This window comes from Bos indicus x Bos taurus, chromosome 2 (genome assembly GCF_003369695.1).
Source record: "Bos indicus x Bos taurus breed Angus x Brahman F1 hybrid chromosome 2, Bos_hybrid_MaternalHap_v2.0, whole genome shotgun sequence".
Lineage (NCBI taxonomy): Eukaryota > Metazoa > Chordata > Mammalia > Artiodactyla > Bovidae > Bos > Bos indicus x Bos taurus.
The window spans coordinates 36,484,186-36,510,676 of NC_040077.1; the positions used below are offsets into that span (position 1 = coordinate 36,484,186).

A 26,491-nucleotide genomic window follows, 5' to 3' on the forward strand; every position below is an offset into this window, starting at 1 on the left:
ATAAACCCTCCAGCATTCCAGCTTCACACTGAGCACCATGCAGAAGCAGTCAAAGAATACTCTGAACGTTCAAACCCAGCTCCACTACAGACCAACTCAATCTACCACATTAACAGTCTGACAAGATATGTCCATATCCAGGCATAAAAATTATGACCTCAGTCTCCACTGTTCTTTAATTTGTAACATTTCACCATCAATCAAAAATTTTAAGACACAAAACTACAAGGAACCAATACAACACTGTAAAACAATTATCCTCCAATTAAAAGTTTAAAAAAACAAGGAAAAGGAGGGAGGATGGAGGAAGGTTCAGGATGGGGAACACGTGTATACCTGTGGCAGATTCATGTTGATATATGGCAAAACCAATACAATATTGTAAAGTTAAAAAGTAAAATAAAATTTAAAAAAAAAACATGGAAAAAAGTTCATCATCAAGAGATATCAATCAACAGAACCAGATGAAGAAATGGCTCTAACGTTAGCAAACTGGGAAATTGATGCATTTATCAGTAGCCTAGGCAAAACTAAGAAAACCAGAGAACTGGGAAACAGGCTAGAGGAAAACTATCCAGAATGAAGGATGGAAAAACAGATGATGGCAAATACAGGAGAGGGTTTAAGAGAAACTGAGCAAAGAGTAAGAAAGTCTACTGTACTTACAGAAGGAAAGAACTAGAGCACAAAAAATTTGAAGAGAAAGTGGCTGAATTAATAGGTGATTCTGCTTGTAAAGTAATCTCTCAAATAACATGTACCCTTTCCCATTACTCTATAGATCACTGTGTTCCCTTCTTAAAATAGTCTTGTTCAACATGTCATGAGTCACATAGTAATCATAAACCAAATGACGAGACTATCAAAAAGGCCCCAACCCCATTCATACTAATAGCCTATACCTAAGACATTCCCTTTACTTTAAATGTATATATTAATAAAGGCAATTTTTTCAAAACAGTAAACAGGATAAAAGCAAGATAAACTAAGTGCTGCCCAATTTTAAGCATATGCACCAATTTCTACTTGTAAGTACAACATTTGAGACCATGAGCTTTGAAGTCTGTCCCTTACTTGGTGTGACTCCGGGCTTAGTATCACTAATGGTTTATTTTTTTCACCTACAAAATGGGAATAACAATAGTACTAATTTTACAGATGTATCATGAGCTTTACTGGCACACCGTATATAGTTAGTAAATAATAGCTAGTATTAAGCAATACCATCAGGTGGTAAAAAATTTTCATATAAACAGCTTTAGTAGGCATTACTTCGGGCCTCCCCAGGGGCTCAGTGGTAAAGAATCTGCATGAATGCAGGAGATGCAGGTTTGATTCCTGGCTCAGGAAGATCCCCTCGAGGAGGAAATGGCAACCCACTCCAGTATTCTTGCCAGGAAAATCCCATGGAGAGAGGAGCCTGGCTGGCTGTGGTCCATGGGGTCGCAAAGACTCAGACATGACTGAGTGACTGAACAGGCATTACTTTAGCTTTTCCATTATTTGAAATTTGTCTTTAACACATAGTAGAAAGATTTTTTAAAGTCATTCAGATTTTGGTACTGGAGGATAATCATTGTAAAGATAACTTATGTACCTTACTTATATTAAGCAAATGCATACAAAATTGGGGGAAAAATAGATATTATTAACATTTTACTTTATGTCTGGGTGGGTTTTCCTTTAACTTTTTCAAAATGTTTTTACTCTAACTTTGATAATTAAGGGAAACAGTTACTGGCAGATGAAAAGATATTTTTTATCTTACATTACAATAAAATCTATGAAGAACTCCTAAAAATATTTCCTTTCTAAATTGCAGCACTGCTGGTTTATACCTCTTAGTATCTATACACCACAAAAGAAGTAGCAAATTCTGGTAAATAATAAATGGGAAATAAGGTCAGAATCACTTTGCAAAATGGAGTTTAGATTATCTGAGTATGCCTTAAAAATTTTATTTTCACTATGAGAAAATTTCAAACATGCACAAAAATCAAGACAATAATAAACCTCCACATGCCAAACAATGGTCTTCAACAATTATCAACATTTGACTATTTCACCATCCTCTATTTTAAAACAAATCCCAGTCATGATATCTTTAAGAATGTCTGTTCTCAATAAAATATTCTAAGCCACTTGTGGTAAATTAAAAAGTATGGTTACAAAATACCCATGGCCCTTCGCACTAATGGTGCTGATCTGCCTGGGGAGAGGATGGAATCTATTTCCCCACCCCTTGAATGTGGGCTACCTTGTGAAATTTATTGTGACTAAGAAAGTATTAGTCATTCATCCGTGACTGATTCTTTGCAACCCCATGGACAATAGCCCTGAAGGCTACTCTGTCCACGGAATTCTCCAGGCAAGAATACTGGAGTGGGTAGCCATTCTCTTCTCCAGGGGATCTTCCACACCCAGGGATGGGGCCCATGTCTCCAGTACTGCAGGCAGATTCTCCACCGTCTGAGCCACCAGAAAGTAATGTGACACTGTATGATTTCCAAGGTTATAAGAAGTCTTATAGCTCCCTTTTTCACTCCCCTCAAATGCTGTTTTGGAATCCTCATGCCATAAAAGACCACAGTGAGCAAAGCCTAAACGTTAACCAACACCAAGTGCCTGAAGTGTGAGGGACGCCTGCCATCTTGGACCTGCTAGCCTTAAAAATCTTGCATGAGTGAATCCAGGCAAAACCAACAGAACTACCCAACAGGCACAAAGAACTGTAATAAGACTGTAAACACTAGTTTTAATCCAGAGGGTTCTGAGGTGGTGTGTTATGTAACAATAGAGCAAAGCTTACTTATTCCTTTTTCTACAATTATCATCACGCACCTAGTCTCATGAAAAATCTAATCGTTTCAGGGTCTAACTTAGACTTTTTCTTAAAATCCAGGGGAGTTACAGTCATTGAATTACCAAAAGCACAACAGTACTCTGCAATGAATTCCTGGCATGAAGATCAGAGTTATTACAGAAAATACCAATGTATTTCAACAGCCAACAGTCTCCCAGAAATATAAACATAGTTAAAAACCTCTACACGGTATAGTCTTTGTTTAAAACATCTGCTTCCGAGGAAAATTTTTTTTCTTAATGGGAAATCCTAGCATTCTATTGATATTAGTGAACATGGAGACATAAAATCTAGGGGTAGTCACAAGGAAAACACTATGAAAGCACAGAAGTTTTGGGGTCTTTAAAAAAATCCCTCTTGATTTTCAGCTGACAGGTATTTCACACACACAGATACACTGAAGTCTAAAAAAATAACTGGAAAAACTTCAACATCTTCATGAGAAAATGTTAGGTCTACGTTAGAATACTTTGAAATAATCTGTCCTCCTTTGAAGTGTATTTAATCTTTGTCAAGTTTCAACCTTCATTGAGTAACTGGAAACTATTTTAGAATTATTCTGAAACCAGCAAACGTAACACTAAAGTGAGATGATCATAACAGAGATGAAAACTAGTTTTGAAGGTTCAAGATTTCTCTTCTTAAAGCTGTTGACTAAAGGGTGTATCAGTTCAGTTCAGTTCAGTCACTCAGTCGTGTCGGACTCTTTGGGACCCCATGAATCGCAGCACGCCAGGCCTCCCTGTTCATCACCAACTCCCGGAGTTCACCCAGACTCACGTCCATCACGTCAGTGATGCCATCCAGCCATCTCATCCTCTGTCGTCCCCTTCTCCTCCTGCCCACAATCCCTCCCAGCATCAGTCTTTTCCAATGAGTCAACTCTTCGCATGAGGTGGCCAAGTACTGGAGTTTCAGCTCTAGCATCATTCCTTCCAAAGAAATCCCAGGGTGTATACCAGTAGGTAATTTCAAAACCAGGCGTTTGACTTATCTAGTCTAACCAGTAGAGCCAGAGAACTTTTGAGAACAAGAAAAACCAGCTTTGACATCAGGAGTTCAGACCAAAGAAAAGTTAAAAATTAAGACCATGAAAAGTAACCCAGCCAACTCTCAAATTATAACTTTACCCTGCCCTCCCTCTTCGGCTTCATCTTATGATTACCAAATGTATTAAAAATAGAATTTTTGTAAAATTACAACTATGAGAAAATAAACTATTTCCCTATAATCCTGATTCATTGAATTCAAGTAGATCTTAGGAAGAACTCAAAATCTTTACTCATTTTAAATTGTAATTATACTAATGTGATCAGTTTTTGACTCAGTTACTAAACAGCTAAAAGGTTCACTAGTTAAATTTAATTTGTTGGTTAAAAATGAGGTTTGCTACAAGGTTATACATTTCACTTATCCATTTCCCACTGTTCTTTATTACTAACACAATTATTTGTAGTAACAGAAGGATGTATCAAGAAACATAATTTAAAGTCATTCCTTATTTGGCTTAGGGACACAAGAGCTCTTTAATCCCAAAAGCATAGAGCACTGACCTTCTAAAACAGTACAGGTCTTTTCCCATCATACTCTAACCTTCCACTCAACTGTTTCAGCTATGGGGAACAAACTGTACATTCCTAAACAAACCATGATACCATGACTTACAGGTTCCTTACCAAACTTTTAACCATCCTTCACATCTCAGTTCAAGTAATACTTCCTATAAAAATTTCCCCCGGATTAAACACCTGTCCTCCGTGCTCCTACAATAGGAGAATGTATCAATACTTACATTAAGATAATAGTAACTGTTTACACATTAGTCTAAATGTATAATTATTTGTAATGGCTCAGACAGTAAAGAATCTGCCTGCAATGCGGGAGACCAGACCAGAGTTTGATCCCTGGGTCGGGAAGATCCCCTGGAGAAGGAAATGGCAACCTACTCTAGTATTCTTGCCTGGAAAATCCCATAGACAGAGCAGCCTGGCAGACTCCTGGCAGAGTCCATGGAGTCGCAAAGAGTTGGACATGACGGAGCGACTTCATTTCTTCATACATTAGTCTGATGATTAAACTGTGAGTTGTGCAAGGCAGACGCGGTGTCAAGCTTCTTGTAATGTAAAGCCCTAATGTAGAATCTAGTAACTAAAATACAACAAACTATCAAAAATTGTTTTACATTTTTTGATAGTTTTGCACTACTTAAAATTATTTTCCTGAAATTAAGTGGGCAATTCTTGAACATATATCAGATGAAGAGTTGTGTGAAATGGATATGTAGCTGGTTAAAAATTGGAGCTATGGATGTCTTTTTATATTCAAGCTGATTATCTTACATCTTCACATAGAACATATGTGTGTACCTATACAGGGAATCTTTGTGCTTTATCTGGGAATATTAAGCTCTCTTGCCAATGTGGTAGAAACAGAAATTACCTATACTTAAGAAAGGAATCTTTAACCATCCTTATTCCAGACCTCTGACCCACCATGCAGCTTCGAAAAAAAAGACGCAGAACTATACTTACCAACCATGCTGACATTACATCTGTGGTATGATTTAGGGCACAGAAAAAGTTGTAAAAAGTTCTTATCTAAAGTAAGAACTTTTATAAATATAATTACTATGAGCGTGAGAAGCATTCAGTAACCTATGAGGAACATATTGCAGGGAGAGTAAAATTTGAAAAATGCATGAATATAAACTGGACTTTGGTATGAATTCCAATTGTTTACATTTATCAAAAGTTCACTCTGCAAGTATGTCCCCCAGCGTGTTGACTGCTACACACACTGCTAAATCTAATTTAATCCTCACTTCAACTCTAGGAAGGTTAAATAATTCCGGCGAAATCAAGACTCAAACCCATATGTCGATCCCTAATGCCTCCTGTGTCACTGCTGTTTCACAAATGCTGTAGAGCTGTGAATGAAATACTGACCCCATTTCTGAAATACAATTTTATTTCAAGGAAAAAAAACACAAAACTAGTTACAGTATGTGCCTTTTAAACAACGGTATAGCGTTTGATTTTCAAATTTAAAATTCATATTTAACTTCATCTCTTAGTTCCAGACAGAAACAGATTAAGAAACAGATTAACGCAAGAAAAAGGGAGATTTTAAAATTACTTTAATAATGAAAAATACCTAAAACATCCTACAAAATAAAAAAAATAATAATCTTAGGAATGCAATTTCACTTCGCACTTTGCTCTTAATAGCGCCAAACGACACCAGTTGTGATCAATTTATCAGCATTACCAAGACAGAGATGTTCCTTACATATTTACATCTGCTCGTAGGAAAACAGAGTTACAGTATTTTTGGTGTGCGTACACATTCATCTTTACTACGCAGTTTCATTAAAATGAGGGAGTACTGTATTCAACTACTTGTGCCTTTTACTTCTTATGCCAACAGGTACGCTGTTAATCATACCACCACCTATTTCTATCTGAAGAACACACAGTATACTACAATACTAAAGAAATCCCAAAGTATCACGATACTCAAGACCAGGGATGATCAATGAGCAAATCTTTACCCTTACATAAAGGGCTGGCAAGGTTCCTTCAATTCGAAGTTGGTCTGGCAAAGCCCTAAATCTCCCCGCCTTTAACACTTCGATCATTAAATACCTCACTCGTGACACTCCCTGCCCGTGAGGTTCCGGAGGACCGTCCGTACCCCGATCGAAGAGAAAGCTGCCAAAGGCCAAAATCAGGGCTCAAACCCCTTCCCCTAGGCCGCCACACGTCCACAAGGAAGACGCACGGCCTGCCCCCGCCACCCGTCACAAACCCCACCACGGGACGAAAGGCCACCGGCAAAGAAGGCCTGCGCCCGGCTCGCCTTATCACCCGCGGTCCCGGATCAAGCGCCTGCACCTGGATATTGAAAGGAAGGAAGGGGCCTCGGTGTCCCCAGCCCAGCACTTCGTTTCCTCCCCTCCCCCACCCGCGGCCTCGATTGGAACCACCTCCCCGAGAGCCAGAAACCCGAAGTCCGCAGTTTATTACCCCTGCCCCTGACCTGGCACTGAACAGGGTTTGTCCCGCTCCCAGCGATCACACCGCCGCCTTCCTCCTCGGAGTTCTAGGCCTCTACCTGAAGCAGAACAGCAGACCACGAAGCACAATGGCGTCCGCCCAGCTCCCGGATCCGGCGCAGAACCAGCCTCCACCGTTAAATGCCCCTCCCTTCTCCTCTCCGCGACTTCGCGGACTCCGCCGAGTTCTCGCGAGATTGGTGGAGCTACGCGGATCAGAGAGCTGCGGGCGGGCTCGACGTACCCCACCGCGGGGTGGTGCTCTGACTGCGGCAACCGTTGAAGGGCTGCCCCCGGGGAGGCAGCGAGGCGCCACCGGTAAGCGGCTGCGGCTGATCGGCCGGCGGGCTGGCGACTGGGCCGGCGAGTTTGCGGGCATTGGGCGCGGGGCACTAGAGGCCCGGCCCTGGTTGGCCGCCCTCGCCTGGCTGGTGAAGGGCTCAGAAGCCCTGCTGCTGCCCAGCGCCCGAGTCCGCGCCACAGGATATTGGCCCCTTTGGCAAACCTGCAGGGCCCACTGCTTGAAATACCGCCCATCTTTTTTTTTTTTTTTTCCTTTTGCGCTGGGTGAGTGGCGCAGTGAATGTTTATTGACTTGAATCAAACACTGCCTTTCCGACCTCCCCTCCTCCCATTCCCTGTTCACCCTCTGTGATGGCAGCGAGCCCTCTTCTTTAAGGGTCGGAGCCGATTCGTCCCAGACCGTTCGTTCCTTGTGGTAGTTCAGTGTTGGTAGTAGTGTATATCTCCAGTCATGTCTTTTAAAATTGTGGCACTAATCTTTGGTAGTGTAGCTACAGATTTTGCGGTAAAAATGCATCCATTTAGAAAGAGGGAGGAAAATTGTGTGATAAATGGTCTGATGAGAATGAGACGAAACTTTTAAAAAAATGTAAATGTGGTAAACCAAGATGTTAAGAGAATACTAAGGGAGTAGATTAGAGGAAAAAACCCACCATTTCTGTGGATTTAGGTGATATGTGGCTTTTGAATAAGGTATCAAACATGTAAGTTACTCACCGGTAAAAATAAGTTATTGAAACTTGGGAGGCATACTGATGACACTTGTAAACTGACTTATTTTATTGGTTTGCTTAAGGAATTCATTGGATACAAATGATTTCAATAAATGAAGTGTAAAGTTTATGTGTATTTCTTTGTCATTTTATCTGGAGGGTGTGCACTAATCAGTATCATCTCTGTTTCACTCTGTTGGAGACTTAACAGACTGACTGTCCATGCTTCACTAACGTAAATTGTAAAATACTAAAGATCATAATTGTTTAAAGTTGGTACATAAATGCCAGTCTAACTTTTTAAAATGTGATTTGAAGATTAACTATCTGGTGTGGGATAAAGTGAACAGAGACTAAGTTTGAGAAAATTGATGATTTGCCTTGTGTAGAAAACTTTTTCTTCCCCCAACCTGTTTTGTACCTGTAGCATTATGGTTATGAGTATACATATCCTGAAGCACCGTACTGCATAAGTTCAAATCCCAACCCTGCCTCTCACTACCTTTGTGATCCTGAGCGATTCTGTATTGTTTTTTGTTTTTTTGTCTGCTGGGCATGTGGGATCTTAGTTTCCCAACCAAGGATCAAACCCGCGCCTCTTCTGTTGGAAGCAGAGTCTTTAACCACTGGACTGCCAAAGAAGTCCTTGAGCATTTCTTTAACCTTGCCAAGCTTAGGTATCCTGTTTTTGTTTTTAGTCACTAAGCCCTGTCCTACTCTTTACTATCCCATGGACTGTAGCTTGCCAGGCTCCTCTGTCCATGGGATTTCCTAGACAAGAATACTAGAGTGGATTGCCATTTCCTTCTCCAGGGGATCTTCCCCACCCAGGGATGGAACCCAGGTCTCCTGCATTGCAGGCAGATTCTTTACTGTCTGTAAAATGAATACCCACTGCTTTTTTAAAAGGATTAAATGAGATAATGCCTCAGTTCCTAGAACATAGCATACCATAATTGTTAGCTATTACATTCCATGTCTAAATCACTACTAATATCTTTCTGGGGCTTATTACATAAGTCCCTTAAACATCTTCTGAGGTACATTCTGCACTAGAAGGATTGACTACCATTTTCCTGAGTCAGACCTGGTAGAGGTAACTTCTCTACAGAAACCCCAAACCTGTCAAGAATGGTTCAGATTTTGGCAGACTGTGACTTCATCCCTACTCAGCCCTGATAATATCAGAAGAGGTGAGTGTGGCACCAATTTCTTAGGCTAAGCAGACCTTCCAAATTAGTGTCTTGTTGATGCTAGTAAATAAAGACTACTAGTAAGTATTTTTTTTGTTGTGTAAGAATTGTCAGTTGATACTGTTTTTTAATGTACTTTCTCTGATTTGAGTTTCCAGATAATTCTCATTATCAGAAAATAATTATTGAAATTTTCTACATTAAAGAGAATTTGATAGAGATTGTAGATACAAATAGAGTGACTATATTTTCTGAACTTAAAATGAGGACCAATGTTTTGACAGGGAAATTATTTGAAATTAGAACTTTTCTGACCAATTTAGACCCCATGATTATCTTTTTTTGCACAAATTTCCCCCTTTTGACCTTTTTTTGCTGAACTTTTTATGATCAACTCTGACATACCTTTTTGTGTATAAATATCTTTGTTCACCACTTGCCAAACCAACCCATTAATTTCCATTTTTGAACTTGGCTTCTTCTGTAAATTAAGGTCTTCTTTACTATTAATTTATCCCCTTTTACTTTATAAATTTGTCTATCATTTGGTCATGGTCATAACAGCTCTCTGCTCTTATGCTTGAATATTTCTTCAACTACTTGATAGGTTAGAATTCTCTTTCAGATACTGAATTTTAAAGTTTCTATTTTCCCTATATCTTATCACTCATAACCTAACCTTCCAAGAAGCTTCTCTATGGTAAGGGCAATTTTATAGATATTCTCTACTTTGCATAAAAGATGTGATCTTGAAAAGATGTGGTTATATTTACTTTTTATAAGTCAATTTATTTTTAAATGTAGTCATTTCTTAAACATTTGAGGTACAACAGGTAATACCTAGGATCCTCTTACGTGGGGTGGGAGGGGGAGTGTCCCTAAGTTGAAAACAAAGGATGCCAATTTCTTCTTAAATGGGAATGTTATTAATTCTGGAGAAGGGAACCTTGTGGCATCAACCAAATTAAAGATCTACTATTTAAAGTTATAGCTAACTCTTAAGTATACAGTACTTATTATTATTGAATAACAGTCTATAGTTTGAAGATTCTTCCTTCTAAGGAACATGTCACTTAAAAGGTCCTTAGCTTTAAATCTTTGCTGTAAAAAATTTTTTATTCCAAAAGTAAAAACCTTTGATTTAGTGAATTAAAAATTTCCCCTTTTCAGGAACAATTGAAAGGTGCTCCATTTAATAAATGAGCATCTAAGACATGCTCTTGGTTGACTTCTGTTGGATTAGCAGCAGCAATAACTTTTGATCTCCAAAACCAGTAGAGAAAACAATATAAAAACCAAAAAACAGAATACCATCTTGAAACCTTCTCTGAGAAACTCTTTCTTAAGCTTAAGCTTATGGTCTAACTGGTTCTAGGAAAATTATTCCTGCTCACATTGCTGCTCCAGAATATCTGGCCTGGTCAGAAACAATTCTCAGTTGATCGGACACTTGGATCCATGTATGAAACACCTTTCCCAGTGTCAAAACATAGAGCTTTTAATAAAAGCAACTGTCTTTTATTATTGATAGTTCTTAAGGTTGGATTCACTGCTTGTTACTGTAAATAGTTTTATGGGAACACAGCCAGGCCCATTAGTTTATGTATTGTCTGTGTATAAGTCAGAGTTCTCCATAGAAACAGAACCAGTAGTATATGATACATATCTCTCTATCCACAATTACAAAATATCTTCACTACAGTGCCTAAATTAGAATTTGATTAAATGACTTGATATTCTGGCCTCCCCAAGTTAGCACATAAAATTAACCATCGCAGTCCATGACTGTTTTTACATACAGTGGCAGAGATAAGTAGTTATGATAGAGATGATATGGCCCAGAAAGCCTGAAATATTTACTAGTTGGTTTTTTGTAAAGAGTTTGATCACCCCTGGAATAAATCATAAAACCAGATTGAACTGACCCCTGTCCCTTTAGTACAGTCAAGCTGAACACATACATAACAACTTCAAATTGATAATAACCAAGACTATATATACTCTGCCTCATGTCCACGTTGGACTGCATTTTGTGAGACTTCGAGCAGAAGGGCATCTATTAATAAATACTGATATGAACTCCTTGGATATGCCCTCTGGTAAGTTGGTTGCACAGAGAAGGCAATGGCATCCCACTCCAGTACTCTTGCCTGGAAAATCCCATGGACAGAGGAGCCTGGTAGGCTGCAGTCCATGGGGTCGCTAAGAGTCAGACACGACTGAGCGACTGCACTTTCACTTTTCACTTTCATGCACTGGAGAAGGCAATGGCAACCCACTCCAGTGTTCTTGCCTGAAGAATCCCAGGACGGGGGAGCCTGATGGGCTGCTGTCTATGGGGTCGCACAGAGTCAGACACGACTGAAGCGACTTAGCAGCAGCAGCAGCAGCAGCAAGTTGGTTGCAATGTCCTTTATAATCTTAATTTTTTTCTTGTCTATATTTGTTTGTGATTTTGTAACAATGTGTCATACATGCTAGCTATTTTAGTATAGGCTGGTTTTTTTTCCCCCTTACCCTTTTCTTCCCTTTCTACTTAGCTCTCTTTTTTATTTACCTGTTTTATTTAGCTCTCTTACCTCTATTTACTATTTCATAAACATTCTTGCATATTTAGTATTCTTCATTTTTTTCTTCACACAATACAATATTAAAAGAATAGTTAACACGCATGCAGACAGAAAAATACTCATAGATATTTTTTCCATTTATTTGATAAAACAGCATCAAATTTCATGTGCATATGCATCTAATTTTGCAATCAGAGGTATCTTTTTCTCTAAATCCTTATTTATATCAATTATCCTTTCTTTTTATTTATGTATGTATTTCTAGCTGTGCTGTGTCTTTGTTGCACATGGGCTTTCTCTAGTTGCAGTGAGCAAATGAGAGCTACTCTTGTTGCGATTCATGGGCTTCTCATTGCACTGGCTTCTCTTGTTGCGGATCACAGGCTTTAGGTGTGCAGACTTCAGTCGTCGTGGCACAAGGGCTCCGTAGTTGCAGACTGCGGGCTCTAGAGTGAGGGCTCAACAGTTATACACATGAACTTAGTTGCTGCGCAGCACGTGGAATTTTCCTAGATCAGAGATCAAACCTGTGACCCATGCATTGGCAGGTGGATTCTTAACCACTAGACCACCAGGGAAGTCCTATCATTTCTTTTCAGTGTCACAGATATTACTACTCTGTCCTGCCTTCACCGTGTTTCTTTAACTGTCTTCTGTCTGTTATTCAGTTGCTAAGTCGTGTCCTTTTCTTTGCAACCCCGTGGACTCTTCCACTATCTCCCAGAATTTGCTCAAACTCATGCCAATTGAGTCAGTGATGCTATCTAACCATCTCATACTCTGCCAACTCCCTTCTCCTTTTGTCTTCAATCTTTCCCATCATGAGGATTTTTTCCAGTGAGTCAGCTGTTTGCATTAGGTGACCAAAGTATTGGATCTTCAGCTTCAGCAGCAGTCCTTCCAGTGAATATTCGGGGTTGATGTCCTTTAGGATTGACTAGTTTGATCTCCTTCCGTACTAGGGTTTGGACCAAACTTAGTCCAAGCACCACAGTTTGAAAGCATCAATTCTTTGGCACTCAGCCATGTTTATGGTCCAACTCTCACATCTGTATATGACTACTGGAAAAACCATAGCTTTGATTATACGAACCTTTGTTGACAAAGTTATGTCTTTGCTTTTTAATATGCTGTCTTGGTTTGTCATAGCTTTTCTTTGAAGCAGCAAGCGTCTTGCCATTTATTTTATTTTGCCACGTGTTCATAGATATGTTCATATGGTAAAATATGTCTGTGATTTCTTTATAATTTTGGGCTTGCTAGCTAAACTTAAATATTGCCTATTCCCAGATTGTATCATGTAATACCCTAGATTTTCTAGACTGTGTTTAATTAAACTGAAATAAATGTTTATTTCCACAATAAAAATCAAAGAAAAATCCCATCAGGCTTCTGGGATGGAGAGAGAGAAAGGAACCAGTTTGAAATATACCAGAGCAGTCCATTCTTAACAAACAGTGACCTCAGGGAAAACTAGTTAAGTTGACAGAGTGTAACACAACATTGGAAATAGACTATACTCCAATGTAAAATAAAATTTAAAAAAAAGAGAGAATGTAGAGTCCCCTAGATGAGAAAGATTTTTGAAAATGTTCTTTTACTCCTAGAAAGCATCAATTTCATATAAATTTTGTAGGAATAACCAAAAAATTAGCAAGAAATAAAGACATTTTAAGGCAGTTTTTTCCAATAGAATGCTGTCATATTATCTCAATATTTCTAAAATATTTTAAGAAAAGTTATTAATAAAAATAATAAATTCTGGGGGATAAAATATAAATTATATTATTAAAAGAAAAAAGAGAAGATCAATGTCTTCATCCCTTAGGTTCCTGTTGATCTGATGGTTGAGCACTTTAGGCTAATTTTTACCACTGAAACAAAATTGGGAGTTTGCTATTGTTACTTCTCTTGCCTGATAACAGTTGTTTGTTCCTCCTCTTTTAAGGTGATTAATTACTGAGACCTGTTCAAAGGCAAGCATTGTGGCCAGGATTAGATCACAAAATATTTAATGTAAAAAATGTCTTCCCTTATGTGAAGAAAGCCATGCCTCATTCTCTTTCTCCAGGGACCCCCACCCTATCTGCTTACACAAAGACTGTGGGACAACTAGGAAAGGTTTAACGTGGATGTAATGGGACTATCAGAAGGAGAAGAAAGAAAAGAAGAACTATTTGAAAGAAAAATGACTGAGAATTTCCCCCAAATTAATGTTAGACCCCAAACCACAGGTCCAGGAAACTCAGAGAACACCAAGCAGGATAAATATCCCCCAAAACTATACCTTGGTATATCACTTTCAATTTTAAACAGTCAAAGACTAAAAAAAAAAAAACAAACCTGAAATAAGACAGAGTTAAAAAAAAATCTTACCTATAAAGGAACAAAATAATTACATCCAACACCTCCTCAGAAGCCACATAAACATGAAGACTGTGGTGTGGACTGAAATATCAAAACTTTTGGGAGAAAAAAACACCACCAATGTAGAATTCTGTCTTATGTGAAATTACCTTCAAAACTGAAGGGAAAATTGACAAAAATTAAGAGAGTTTGTGGCCTGTAGACCAGCCTTGCCGAAAATAGAGAGAAATTCATTAGAGACAAGGAAAGTAATACAGTTCAGAAACTCAGATCTACATAAAGAAAGGAAGAATATCAAAGAAGGAAAAAGTGAAGATAAAATAACTTTTATTTACTTTATTCTTAATTGAGCTCACAGCACTGTGTTAAAAATAATACCAATAATATATTCAGTTATGTATATGTCTTATCTATGTATGTATATGCTTGTGTGTGTGTATACTAAGTTGCTCCATCATGTCCAACTCTTTGTGGCCCTATGGACTGTAGGCCATCAGGCTCCTCTGTCCATGGAATTTTCCAGGCTAGAGTATTGGAGTGGGTTGCCATTTCCTACTCCAGGGGATCTTCCTGACCCAGGGATTCAACTTGCGTCTCTTGCATCTTCTACATTGGCAGGTGGATTCTTTATCACTAGTGCCACCTGGGAAGCCTACATATATGCTTAAGTATTCTCATATGTTGGCATAGGAAATGACAACCCACTCCAGTATTCTTGCCTAGAAAATTCCATGGACAGAGGAGCCTGGCTAGCTTCAGTTCGTGGGGTCACAAAATGTCAAACACAACTCAGCACAGCACAGCATTCTCATATATGTTTGTTTTGTTTTAGTCTCTTAAGTTATGTCTGACTCTTGTAACCCCATGGACTTTAGCCTTCCAGGCTTCTCTGAAAGAGAAGTCCATGGGATTTTCCAGGCAAGAACACTGGAGTGGGTTGCCATTTCCTTCTCCTGGGGATCTTCCCAACCCAGGGATAAGTGAAATGAATAACAGCAGTGAAACAAAGGATAGGAGGGAGAAATTAGAATTATTTTGTTATTATGAGGTATCCTACATAGGAAGTGGAATAGTGTTATTTGAAAGTAAACTCTAACTTTATTAGAGTTTCAAAACTCTAATAAAACCAATAAAAAATCAAAATATGAACTATAGCTTATGGACTAGGAAAGGAGACAAAGTGGAATCCTATAAAATGCTCATTTAAAACCACAAGAGTTTTAGTAGCTGCAGCATTGGAAAAATGGTGGAGGAAGAGCCAAGAAGAAAGATCCCTTTGGTTCCAGAGACTCTCCTGAAGAAGAAGGCTTATCAGGCCCTCAAAGCCACCCAGGCAAAACAGGCACTTTTGCAAAGGAAGGAGCAGAGGAAACAAAAAGAGATCAAGTTTAAGTGACTAGAGTGGTTCATGCATGATTCCTGGCAGCAACTATGGGACAAGGTGCAACTCAGATGGCTAAAAGTGAAACCCTGTGGCTTGGAAGTGCCAGACAAACATTCCTTGGCCTTTGTTGTGCATATTGAAAGGATTAATGGGGTGAGTTCTCTGGTGCAGAGGACAATTGCAAGACTTTGCTTGAATAAGATTTTTGGTGATGTCTTTATGAAAGTGACCCCTCAAACCATAAAGACGCTTTGTATTGTGGAACCTTATGTAACTTGGGGATTTCCAAATCTGAAGTCTGTTCAGGAACTCATCTTGAAATGTGGACAAGCCAAGGTCAAGAACAAGGTCATCCCTCTGACAGACAACATCGTGATTGAGAAGCACCTGGGGAAGTTTGATGTTATTTGTTTAGAAGACCTCATTCATGAAATTGCCTTCCCAGGGAAGAATTTCCAGGTGATCGCAGGGTTCCTGCACCCTTTCCAACTCTTAGTGGCTGATCACACTACAAAGAATAGAGTGGGTTTCATCAAGGAAGTAGGCTCACCTAGCTAATTGAGGTGAACCCATCAATCAGCTCATCTGGCAGCTGAACTAAACCCAGTGTACCTGAAGACAGAGTGCACTGGAAGTGTGTGTTTTTGTTTTATGAAATTTTCACTCAGTATCTTCAAGGAAGATTGTTTTCTGCTAGAATATGTCTTCAGAAACTTGTGGCAAAGGGTCAGGGAAAACAGTGATGTTCACAACAGACACTTTTCATCCCACCTCAGTTCCAAGGAAAAATTCCTGTGTGTTTTCTCTGATAACCACTGTCCACCTCTGAAACCACCGAAGGGCTCATGCAATGAAGAAGGAAGTCCTGTTTTATCACATCTATCCTGGGCTTTACTGTTGGTGAATAAACACCTACCTGTGAATACAAGACAGCAGTGGACCAAGCCTAGGAGCATATTGAACCTGGGATTTCCTGGGGCCTTGTTTTTGGAAAGAACTTGAAATTAGAATTAAATTAAACTAGAACTTGAAATTAAAATTAGAAGCACGCGCGCACGCACACACACACACACACACACACACGACCATAAGAGACAGATAAGAGAATGCTGTGAATGGTTATATGCCAACAAATTGGACAACCTAGAAGACATGAACACATTTCTAGAAACATACATCCCATCAAAACTGAATCAAGATGAAATTGATAATTTGAACAGACCAATCACTAGAAATAAAGTAGAATTTGTGATTTAAAAACTCATTCCACCAACAGTCCAAGACTGGATGGCCTCACTGGGCAATTCCCCCAAATAAAACTTATATCTTTTCTTCTCAAACTCTTCCAAAAGGTTGAAGAGGAGGGAGCTCTCCCAAAATCATTGTGTCAAGCCACCATCACCCTGATACCAAAGCCAGACAAAGACACTACCAAAAAAGAAAATTACAGGACAATATTTTTGATGAATATAGATGTAAAAATCCTCAACAAAATTTTAGCAAACTGAATCCAACAACATATAAAAAGGATCATGCTCTGTGATCAAGTGGGTTTCATTCCAGGGTCACCAGGATGTTCAACATATGCAAATCAATTAATTTGATATACCCCATTAACAGAAAAAGACAAAAATCACATGATCATCTCTACAAATGAAGAAAAAAATTTGATAAAAATTTTTTTAATTAAAAAAATTTTTTTTAAATTTGATAAAATTCAACAACAACAAAAATTAACATTTATTCCTGATAAAAACTCTTCCTAAAGTCAGTATAGAGAGAACATACCTCAACATAATAAAAGCCATTTGGGACAAGCCCACAGCCTACAAAATACCAAATGGTGAAAAGCTGAAAGTCTTCCTGGTAAATTATGGAATAAGACAAGGATGCCCATTCTCACCATTACTATTCAACATTGTATTGGAAGTCCTAGCCATGTAAGTCAGAGAAGAAAAAGAAATAAAAGGCATCCAAGTTGGAAGGGAAGGGGTAAAACTTGTCATTTGATACAGATGCCTGATACTCTGTCTAGAAAACCCTAAAAACTCCACATAAAAACTATGAGAACTGTTAACTGAGTTCATCAAGAGAGCAGGATAAAAGAGTAATATATAGAAACCTGTTGCATTTCTTTACACTAGCAATGAAATACCAGAAAGAGTAAGTTAAAATTCTCTTTAAAATTGCATGAAAAAAGAAAAGAGTTGTAAATGTAGTAATCAAGGAGGTAAAAGATACATGTTTAGAACTATAAAAATTGGAAATTACAGAGAATTCAAAGAAATGGAAAAAATCTATGCTCTTGGATTGGAAGAATTAATACAGTTAAAATGGCTGGACTACCCAAAGCAATCTACAGATTTAATGTAATCCCTATCAAATTACCCATAACATTTTTCATAGAGCTAGAACAAATAATCCTAAAATTTATATGGAATCAGAAAAGACCAGTAATTGCCAAAGCAATCATGAGGAAGTGGAACAAAGCGGGTGGCATAATCCTTCCAGACTTCAGACAATACTACAAAGCTACAGTAATCAAAACAGTGTGGTATTGAGACAAAAACAGACATATTAATCAGTGGAACAGAAAAAAAAGCCCTGAGGTGAATCCACACATACTGTGGTCAATTACTTGTGAACAAAGGAGGCAAGAATGTACAATGGTGAAAAAACAATCTCTTTAGCAAGTGGTGTTGGGAAAACTGGACAGCCACATGTGGATCAATGAAGTTAGATCACCCCCTCACAGCATACACTAAAATAAACTCAAAATGATTTAAAGACTTAAGTATAAGACATGACACCATAAACTCCTAGAAGAGAGCATAGGCAGATAGCCTCTTACATACACTGTAGCAGTATTTCCTTAGCTCAGTCTCCCAAAGCAATAGAAATAAAAGAAAAACAAATAGGACCCAATCAAACATAGAAATCTTTACACATCAAACAAAATCATAAACAAAAAGACAGTTAATGGGAGAAACTGTTTGCAAACAATGTAACCCACAAGGGCTTAATTTCCAAAATATATTAACAGTTTATACAACTCATTGATGGAAAAAAATTTAAAAATGGGCAGAAGGAACTTCCTCAGTGGCACAGTGGATAAGAATCTGCCTGCCAATGCAGGGGACATGGGTTTGATCCCTGGTCCAGGAAGATTCCACATCCCACATAACAACTAAGCCTGTGCACCACAGCTACTGAGCCTGTGCTCTAGAGCCTCCGAGCTGCAACTGCCAGGCCCTGGAGCTGTAACTACTGGAGTCTGTGTCCCCTAAAGCCCATGTGTTGCAATTACTGAGCCCGTGTGCTACAACTACTGAAATCTGAATGTCTAGAGTTGGTGATCCACAACAAGAGCAGCCACTGCAATAAGTACATGCCCTACAACAAAGAGTAGCACCCACTTGCCACCACTAGAGAAAGCCCATGCAAAGCAACGAAGACCCAGTGCAACAAAAAATAAATAAATGCAATAATAAAAAAAAGAACCAAAAAATGGGCAGAAGACCTAAATAGACATTTCTCCAAATGACATACAGATGGCTAGCAGACACATGAAAATATGCTCAGCATTGCTAATTATTAGAGAAATGCAGATTAAAACTATAATGAGGTATCACCTCATTCCAGTGAGAAAGGCCATCTTCAAAAAGTCTACAAATAAATGCTGAAGAGAGTGTGACGAAAAGGGAACCCTTTTATGTTGGTGGGAATGTAAATTGGTGCAGTCACTATGGGAAGCTCCTTAAAAAACTGAAAATGAAGTTACCATATGATCCAGCAGTTCCATTCCTGGGCATATATCCAGAAAGAAATAAAAACTCTAATTGGAAAAGATACATGCACCCCAGTGTTCATAGCAGCACTATTTACAATAGCCAAGATATGGAAGCAACCTAAGTTGCTATCAACGGATGAACAGATAAAGAATATGTGATACATATACACACACATATACATGTAGTGAAATATTAGTCATTTAAAAAAGAGTGAAACTGACATAGCTACATGGATGGATGTAGAGATTATTAAGCTAAGTGAAATAAGTCAGATATAGACAAATATTGTATGCTATCACATATATAGCTTCTAAAAAATAGTAGAAATTGATCTATTTACTAAACAGAAACAGACTCACAAATGGAAGACAAATTTATGGTTACCAAAGGGGAAGAGGGGAGGAATAAATTGGGAGTATGGAATTAACAGATGCTCACTACCAAAGCATATATATGCACACTATGTAAAGTAGATAATAAAAGTTTTACTGTGTAGCACAGGAAATGATATGCAATATCTTGTAATAAGCTATAATGAAAAAGAATTTTTCAAAAAGAGTGTAGGGGCTTCTCTGGAGGCTCAGTAAAAAGAATCTTCCCACCAGTGCAGGAGACACGGGTTTGATACCTGATCCTGGAAGATTCCACATGCTGCAGAGCACTGAGAGCCGTAACTATGGAGCCGATGTGCTGCAACTACTGAAGCCCACATGCCCTAGAGCTGGTGCTCCGTGGTAAGCAAAGCAACCACAATGAGAAACCCTAGCACTTCAATAAACAGTAACTCACACTCATGGCAAGTAGAGAAAAGCTCATGAACCAACAAAGCCCAATACAGCAAAAATAAATTTTAAAATTTAAAAACAAGTGTATATGTGTGTGTATCTCCAAATCATCACTTTGCTGTACATCTGAAACTAATGAAATATTGTAAATCAGCTATACTTCAAAAACACAAGGCAGAAAAGGAGTTCAGTTCAGTCACTCAGTCGTGTCCAACTCTTTGTTATCCCATGAACCACAGCATGCCAGCATGCCAGGCCTCCCTGTCCATCACCGACCCTCAGTGTTTACCCAAACTTGACCACTGAATCGGTGATGCCATCCAACCATCTCATCCTCTGTCATCCCCTTCTCCTCCTGCCCTCAATCTTTTCCAACATCAGGTCTTTTCAAATGAGTCAGCTCTTCGCATGACGTGGCCAAAATATTGGAGTTTCAGCTTCAACATCAGTCCTTCCAATGAAAACCCAGGACTGATCTCCTTTAGGATACACTGGTTGGATCTCCTTGCAGTCCAATGGACTCTCAAGAGTCTTCTCCAACACCACAGTTCAAAAGCACCAGTTCTTCGGCACTCAGCTTTCTTTATAGTCCAACTCTCACATCCATACGTGACTACTGGAAAAACCATAGCCTTGACTAGACGGACCTTTGTTGGCAAAGTAATGTCTCTGCTTTTGAATATGCTATCTAGGTTGGCCATAACTTTCCTTCCAAGGAGTAAGCATCTTTAATTTCATGGCTGCAATCACCATCCACAGTGATTTTGGAGCCCCCCAAAATAAAGTCTCTCACTGTTTCCACTGTTTCCCCATCTATTTGCCATGAAGTGATGGGACCAGATGCCATGATCTTAGTTTTCTGAATGTTGAGCTTTAAGCCAACTTTTTCACTCTCCTCTTTCACTTTCATTAAGAGGCTCTTTAGTTCTTCTTCACTTTCTGCCATAAGGGTGCTGTCATCTGCATATCTGTGGTTATTGATATTTCTCCTGGCAATCTTGATTCCAGCTTGTGCTTCTTCCAGCCTAGCGTTTCTCATGATGTACTCTGCATATAAGTTAAATAAGCAGGGTGACAATATACAGCCTTGACATACTCCTTTTCCTATTTGGAACCAGTCTTTTGTTCTATGTCCAGTTCTAAGTGTTGCTTCCTGACCTGCGTACGGGTTTCTCAAGAGGCAGGTCACGTGGTCTGGTATTCCTATCTCTTTCAGAATTTTCCACAGTTTATTGTGATCCACGCAGTCAAAGGCTTTGGCATAGTAAAGCAGAAATAGATGTTTTTCTGGAATTCTCTTGCTTTTTTGATGATCCAGCAGATGTTGGAAATTTGATCTCTGGTTCCTCTGCCTTTTCCAAAACCAGCTTGAACATCTGGAAATTCACGTTTCACGTATTGCTGAAGCCTGGCTTGGAGAATTTTGAGCATTACTTTACTAGCGTGTGAGATGAGTACAATTGTGCGGTAGTTTGAGCATTCTTTGGCATTGCCTTTCTTTGGGATTGGAATGAAAACTGACCTTTTCCAGTCCTGTGGCCACTGCTGAGTTTTCCAAATTTGCTGGTATATTGAGTGCAGCACTTTCACAGCATCATCTTTTAGGATTCTAAATAGCTCAACTGGAATTCCATCACCTCCACTAGCTTTGTTTGTAGTGATGCTTCCTAAGGCCCACTTGACTTCACATTCCAGGATGTCTGGCTCTAGGTAAGTGATCACACCATCGTGTTTATCTGGGTCATGAATATCTTTTTTGTATAGTTCTTCTGTGTATTCTTGCCACCTCTTGTTAATATCTTCTGCTTCTGTTAGGTCCATACCATTTCTGTCCTTTATTGTGCTCATCTTTGGATGAAATGTTCCCTTGGTATCTCTGATTTTCTTGAAGAGATCTCTAGTCTTTCCTAATCTATTGTTTTCCTCTAATTCTTTCCATTGATCACTGAAGAAGGCTTTCTTATCTATCGTTGCTATTCTTTGGAACTCTGCATTCAAATGGGCTTGGGAGATAAAAATAGGAACAAAGAACAAGGGCAACAAATATAAAACAGTAATATGGTAGATATTAATCCAACTATATCAGTAGCCATGTTAAATGTCAGTGGTTGAAATGCACCAATTGAAAGACACAGAGATCATTATGGTGGATCAACAAATAAGACCCACATATAAGTTGTCTCCAGGAAGATACTTATGAAATGTAGATTAAAAGTAAATGGATAGAGGGTTTCTCTGGTGGCTCAGTGGTAAAGAATCCTTCTGCCAGTTGGTCCCTGTTGGGTTTGGGTTTGGGTTTGGTCCCTAATCCGGGAAAATCCTGCATGCCAAGGAGCAGTTAAGGCTGTGCACCACAACTATTGAGGGTATGCTCTAGAGTCTTGGGACTGCAAGTACTGAGTCCATGTTCCACAGCTACTGAAGCTTGTGTGCCCCAGAGCCTGTGCTCCACAACGAGAAGTCACAGCAATGAGAAGCCTGAGACCTGCAATTAGAGAGTAGTCCCAGCTTACCACAACTACAGAAAAGCCCGTGCAGCAACAAAGACCCAGCACAGCCAAAAAAGCAAATATATAAAATTATTTTAAAAAGTAAATGGATAGAGAAAAATATACCATAAAGCAGGAGTCAGCTATTTTAACTTCAGACAAAGCAGACTTCAAAGTAAGGAAAGTTAAAGAAGAGGATTACATAATAATAAAGGGCTCAGTTCTTCAAGAAGATATAACAATTTTTAATGTATATGCATCTATTAACATCAGATGAGGCAAATGCTGATAGTACTGAGGGAAAAATAGGTTAATTCCCTGTTACAGTCAAAGATTTCCACACACCTCACTCAGAAATGAACAATCCAGCCAGCTGAAAATCAGTAAAGACTATTTGAACTCAACAACACTTTCACTCAACTGGATATAATTGACATTGATGGATTGTTTCATTCAAAACAATAGAATTTACATTTATCTCAAGCTTAAATGGAATATCTACCACTTTCTGGGACATAAAACACACCTTAGAATTTTTTAAAGACTAGAAATCATAGAGTGCTTTCGTCTCGACCATAGTGGAATAAACTAGGAATCAATCACAGAAAGACAGTTGGGAAGTTCCAAAATATATGGAGATTGGAGAGAAATTTTGGCTTAAAGCTCAACATTCAGAAAACAAAGATCATGGCATCCGGTCCAACCACTTCATGGGAAATAGATGGGGAAAGAGTGGAAACAGTGTCGGATTTATTTTTTTGGGCTCCAAAATCACTGCAGATGGTGACTGCAGCCATGAAATTCAAAGACGCTTACTCCTTGGAAGGAAAGTTATGACCAACCTAGATAGCATATTCAAAAGCAGAGACATTACTTTGCCAACAAAGGTCCGTCTAGTCAAGGCTATGGTTTTTCCTGTGGTCATGTATGGATGTGAGAGTTGGACTGGGAAGAGGGCTGAGCGCCGAAGAATTGATGCTTTTGAACTGTGGTGTTGGAGAAGACTCTTGAGAGTCCCTTGGACTGCAAGGAGATCCAACCAGTCCATTCTGAAGGAGATCAGCCCTGGGATTTCTTTGGAAGGACTGATGCTAAAGCTGAAAGTCCAGTACTTTGGCCACCTGATGCGAAGAGTTGACTCATTGGAAAAGACTCTGATGCTGGGAGGGATTGAGGGCAGGAGGAGAAGGGGACAACAGAGGATGAGATGGCTGGATGGCATCACTGACTCGATGGACGTGAGTCTGGGTGAACTCCAGGAGTTGGTGATGGACAGGGAGGCCTGACGTGCTGCAATTCATGGGGTCGCAAAAAGTCAGACATGACTGAGCAACTGAACTGACTGACTGACTGACAGGAAGTGGTGACCAAAACCATACCCATGAAAAAGAAATGTAAGAAGGCAAAGTCATTGTCTGAGGAGGCCTTATAAATAGCTGAGAAAAGAAGAGAAGTGAAAGGTAGAGGAGTTAAGGGAAAGACATACCTGACTGAATACAGAGTTCCAGAGAATAGCAAGGAGAGACATTGAGTGAACAATGCAAAGACATAGAGGAAAACAGAATGGGAAAGTGTGGCGGTCTCTTTAGGAAAATTGGGAATACCAAGGGAACATTTCATGCAAAGATGGGCACAATAAAGGAAAGAAACAGCCAAGACCTAACAGAAGCAGAAGAGATTAATAAGAGGTAACAAGGATACACAGAAAACTATACAAAAATGTCCTTAATGACCTAGATAACCATGATGGTGTGGTTATTCACCTAGAGCCAGGCATCCTGGAGTATAAAGTCAAGTGGGCCTTAGGAAGCATTACTAAGAACAAAGCTAGAGGAGGTGGTGAAATTCCAGGTGAGCTATTTCAAATCCTAAAAGATGATGCTGTGAAAGTGCTGCACTCAACCTATAAACAAATTTGGAAAACTCAGGAATGGCCACAGGACTGGAAAAGTTCAGTTTTCATTTCAGTACTAAAGAAGGTCAATGCTAAAGAATGTTCAAACTTCCGTACATTTGTGCTCATTTCACATACTAGCAAGGTAATGCTCTAGGCTATAGCAGTATGTGAACTGAGAACTTCCAGATGTACCAGCTGGATTTAGAAGAGGCAGACGAACCAGAGATCAAATTGGCAACATCCATTGGATCATAAAGAAAACTAGAGAATTCCAAAAAAACATCTGCTTCATTGACTATGCTAAAGCCTGTGCCTATGTGGATCACAGCAAACTGTGAAAAATTCTTCAAGAGATGGGAATACCAGACCAGCTTACCTGTCTCCTAGGAAATCTGTATGCAGGACAAGAATGAACAGTTAAAACCGGACATTGAACAACGGATTGGGAAAGGAGTACATCAAGGCTATATATTGTCACCCTGCTTATTTAACTTATATGCAGAGTACATCATGCAAAATGCCAAGCTGGATGAAGCACACACTGGAATCAAGATTGCTGGGAGAAATATCAATAACCTCAGATATGCAGATGATGTCATTCTACTGTCAGAAAGTGAAGAGGAACTGAAGCAGAACTAAAGAGCCTCTTAATGAGAGTGAAAGAGGAGAGTGGAAAAACCTGGCTTAAAACTCAACATTCAAAGAACTACAATCATGGCATCTGGTTCCATCACTTCATGGCAAATAGAAGGGGAAAAAGTGGAAACAGTGACATTTTATTTTCTTGGGCTCTAAAATCTCTGTGGATGGTGGCTGCAACCAGGAAAGATGTTTGTTCCTTGGCAGAAAAGCTATGACAAACCTAGACACCTTGTTAAAAAACAGAGACATCACTTTGCTGACAAAGGTCCATGCTGTCAAAGCTGTGGTTTTACCAGTAGTCATGTACAGATGTGAGTTTTGAACCATAAAGTTTTGAACCAGGCTGAGCACCAAAAAATTGATGCTTTCTAATTGTGATGCTAGGGAAGACTCGAGAGTCCCTTGGACTGCAAGGAAATCAAACCAGTCTATCCCAAAGGAAATCAACCCTAAATACTCACTGGAAGGACTGATGCTGAAGCTTAAGTTTCAGTATGTGGCCACCTGATGCGAAGAACCAATTAATTTGAAAAAACCCTGGTGGTGGGAAAAACTGAGGTCAAGAGTAAAAGGGGGCTACAGAGGATGAGATGGTTGGATGGCATCACTGACTCAATGGACGTGAATTTGAGCAAACTCAAAGATAGAGAAGGACAGGGAAGCCTGGCATGCTGTGTAGTTCATGGGGTTGCAGAGTCAGTCATGACTTAGGGATTGAACAGAAACAACAGTGGGATCCTCATAATGGAATTAGTGCCTCTGTAAGGAGAGGAAGAGAGTCATGTGAGCATAGTGTGAGAAAGGAACTGTCTGCAAACCAGAAAGTGGAGCCTCACCAGTCACCAAATCTGCAGGGAACTTGATCCTGGACTCCCTAGCCTCCAGAATTGTAAGAGATGTCTGTTGTTTAAGCCATCCAGTCCATTTGTCCTAGAAGCCCAAGCTAATTAAATAAAATAGTATAGAATAAATAATAAATAGTAGTAATAAATAATATGAAAAGATTCTGTTAAATGGAAATTACAATTAGTCACAGTTATTCTTTTATAGTTATTTTATAAATTGCTTGTCCGATATCAGGGAAAAAAGTAGTATCTTTGAATTGCCAGACTTTATTATTCAATTAACAGTCTTTGGGGTAGAAATTGCCATCTGCAAATAAATTGTCAATAGCAAGTGAAATAAAACAAAAACAAATTATTTTATATTATACATGCATGAATAGCAATTCATTGAATTATGGTATCTTCGTATAATTTGAAAGGAGCAAAAGGACATTTAAAACGTTTATAGATACCTGTTTTGAAAAAGATTTTTAACTGATTCAGTTGAAGGTATGCATTCATTCTCTCAATTTCTTTCAAATAACCATTATTGGAAATTTCCTGGTGGTCCAGTGATTGTGCAATGTGCTCAGTTGTGTCTGACTCTTTGAACTGT

General features: G+C 39.0%; 2 protein-coding genes and 1 pseudogene across 14 annotated transcripts in view; 2 read left to right on the forward strand and 1 right to left on the reverse strand.

The window, feature by feature from the left end:
• Positions 1 to 7,061, reverse strand: part of MARCH7 (membrane associated ring-CH-type finger 7) — a 47,796-nt gene extending 40,735 nt beyond the window's left edge. For 10 of the 13 annotated variants that reach the window (XR_003514183.1, XR_003514174.1, XR_003514191.1 and 7 more), the window contains exon 1: positions 6,902 to 7,045. The gene's annotated coding sequence lies outside the window, so the exon portion shown is untranslated. Of the gene's footprint in view, positions 1 to 6,901 lie in introns of all 13 variants that reach the window. The other 3 variants (XM_027559940.1, XM_027559894.1, XM_027559927.1) reach the window with 2 other exon arrangements.
• Positions 7,062 to 7,172: 111 nt separating this feature from the next.
• The window catches only part of BAZ2B (bromodomain adjacent to zinc finger domain 2B), a 421,537-nt gene continuing 402,218 nt past the window's right edge, over positions 7,173 to 26,491 (forward strand). The window contains exon 1 of the mRNA XM_027559699.1: positions 7,173 to 7,235. The gene's annotated coding sequence lies outside the window, so the exon portion shown is untranslated. The remainder of the gene's footprint in view (positions 7,236 to 26,491) is intronic.
• LOC113903583 lies at positions 14,987 to 16,891 on the forward strand (annotated as a pseudogene).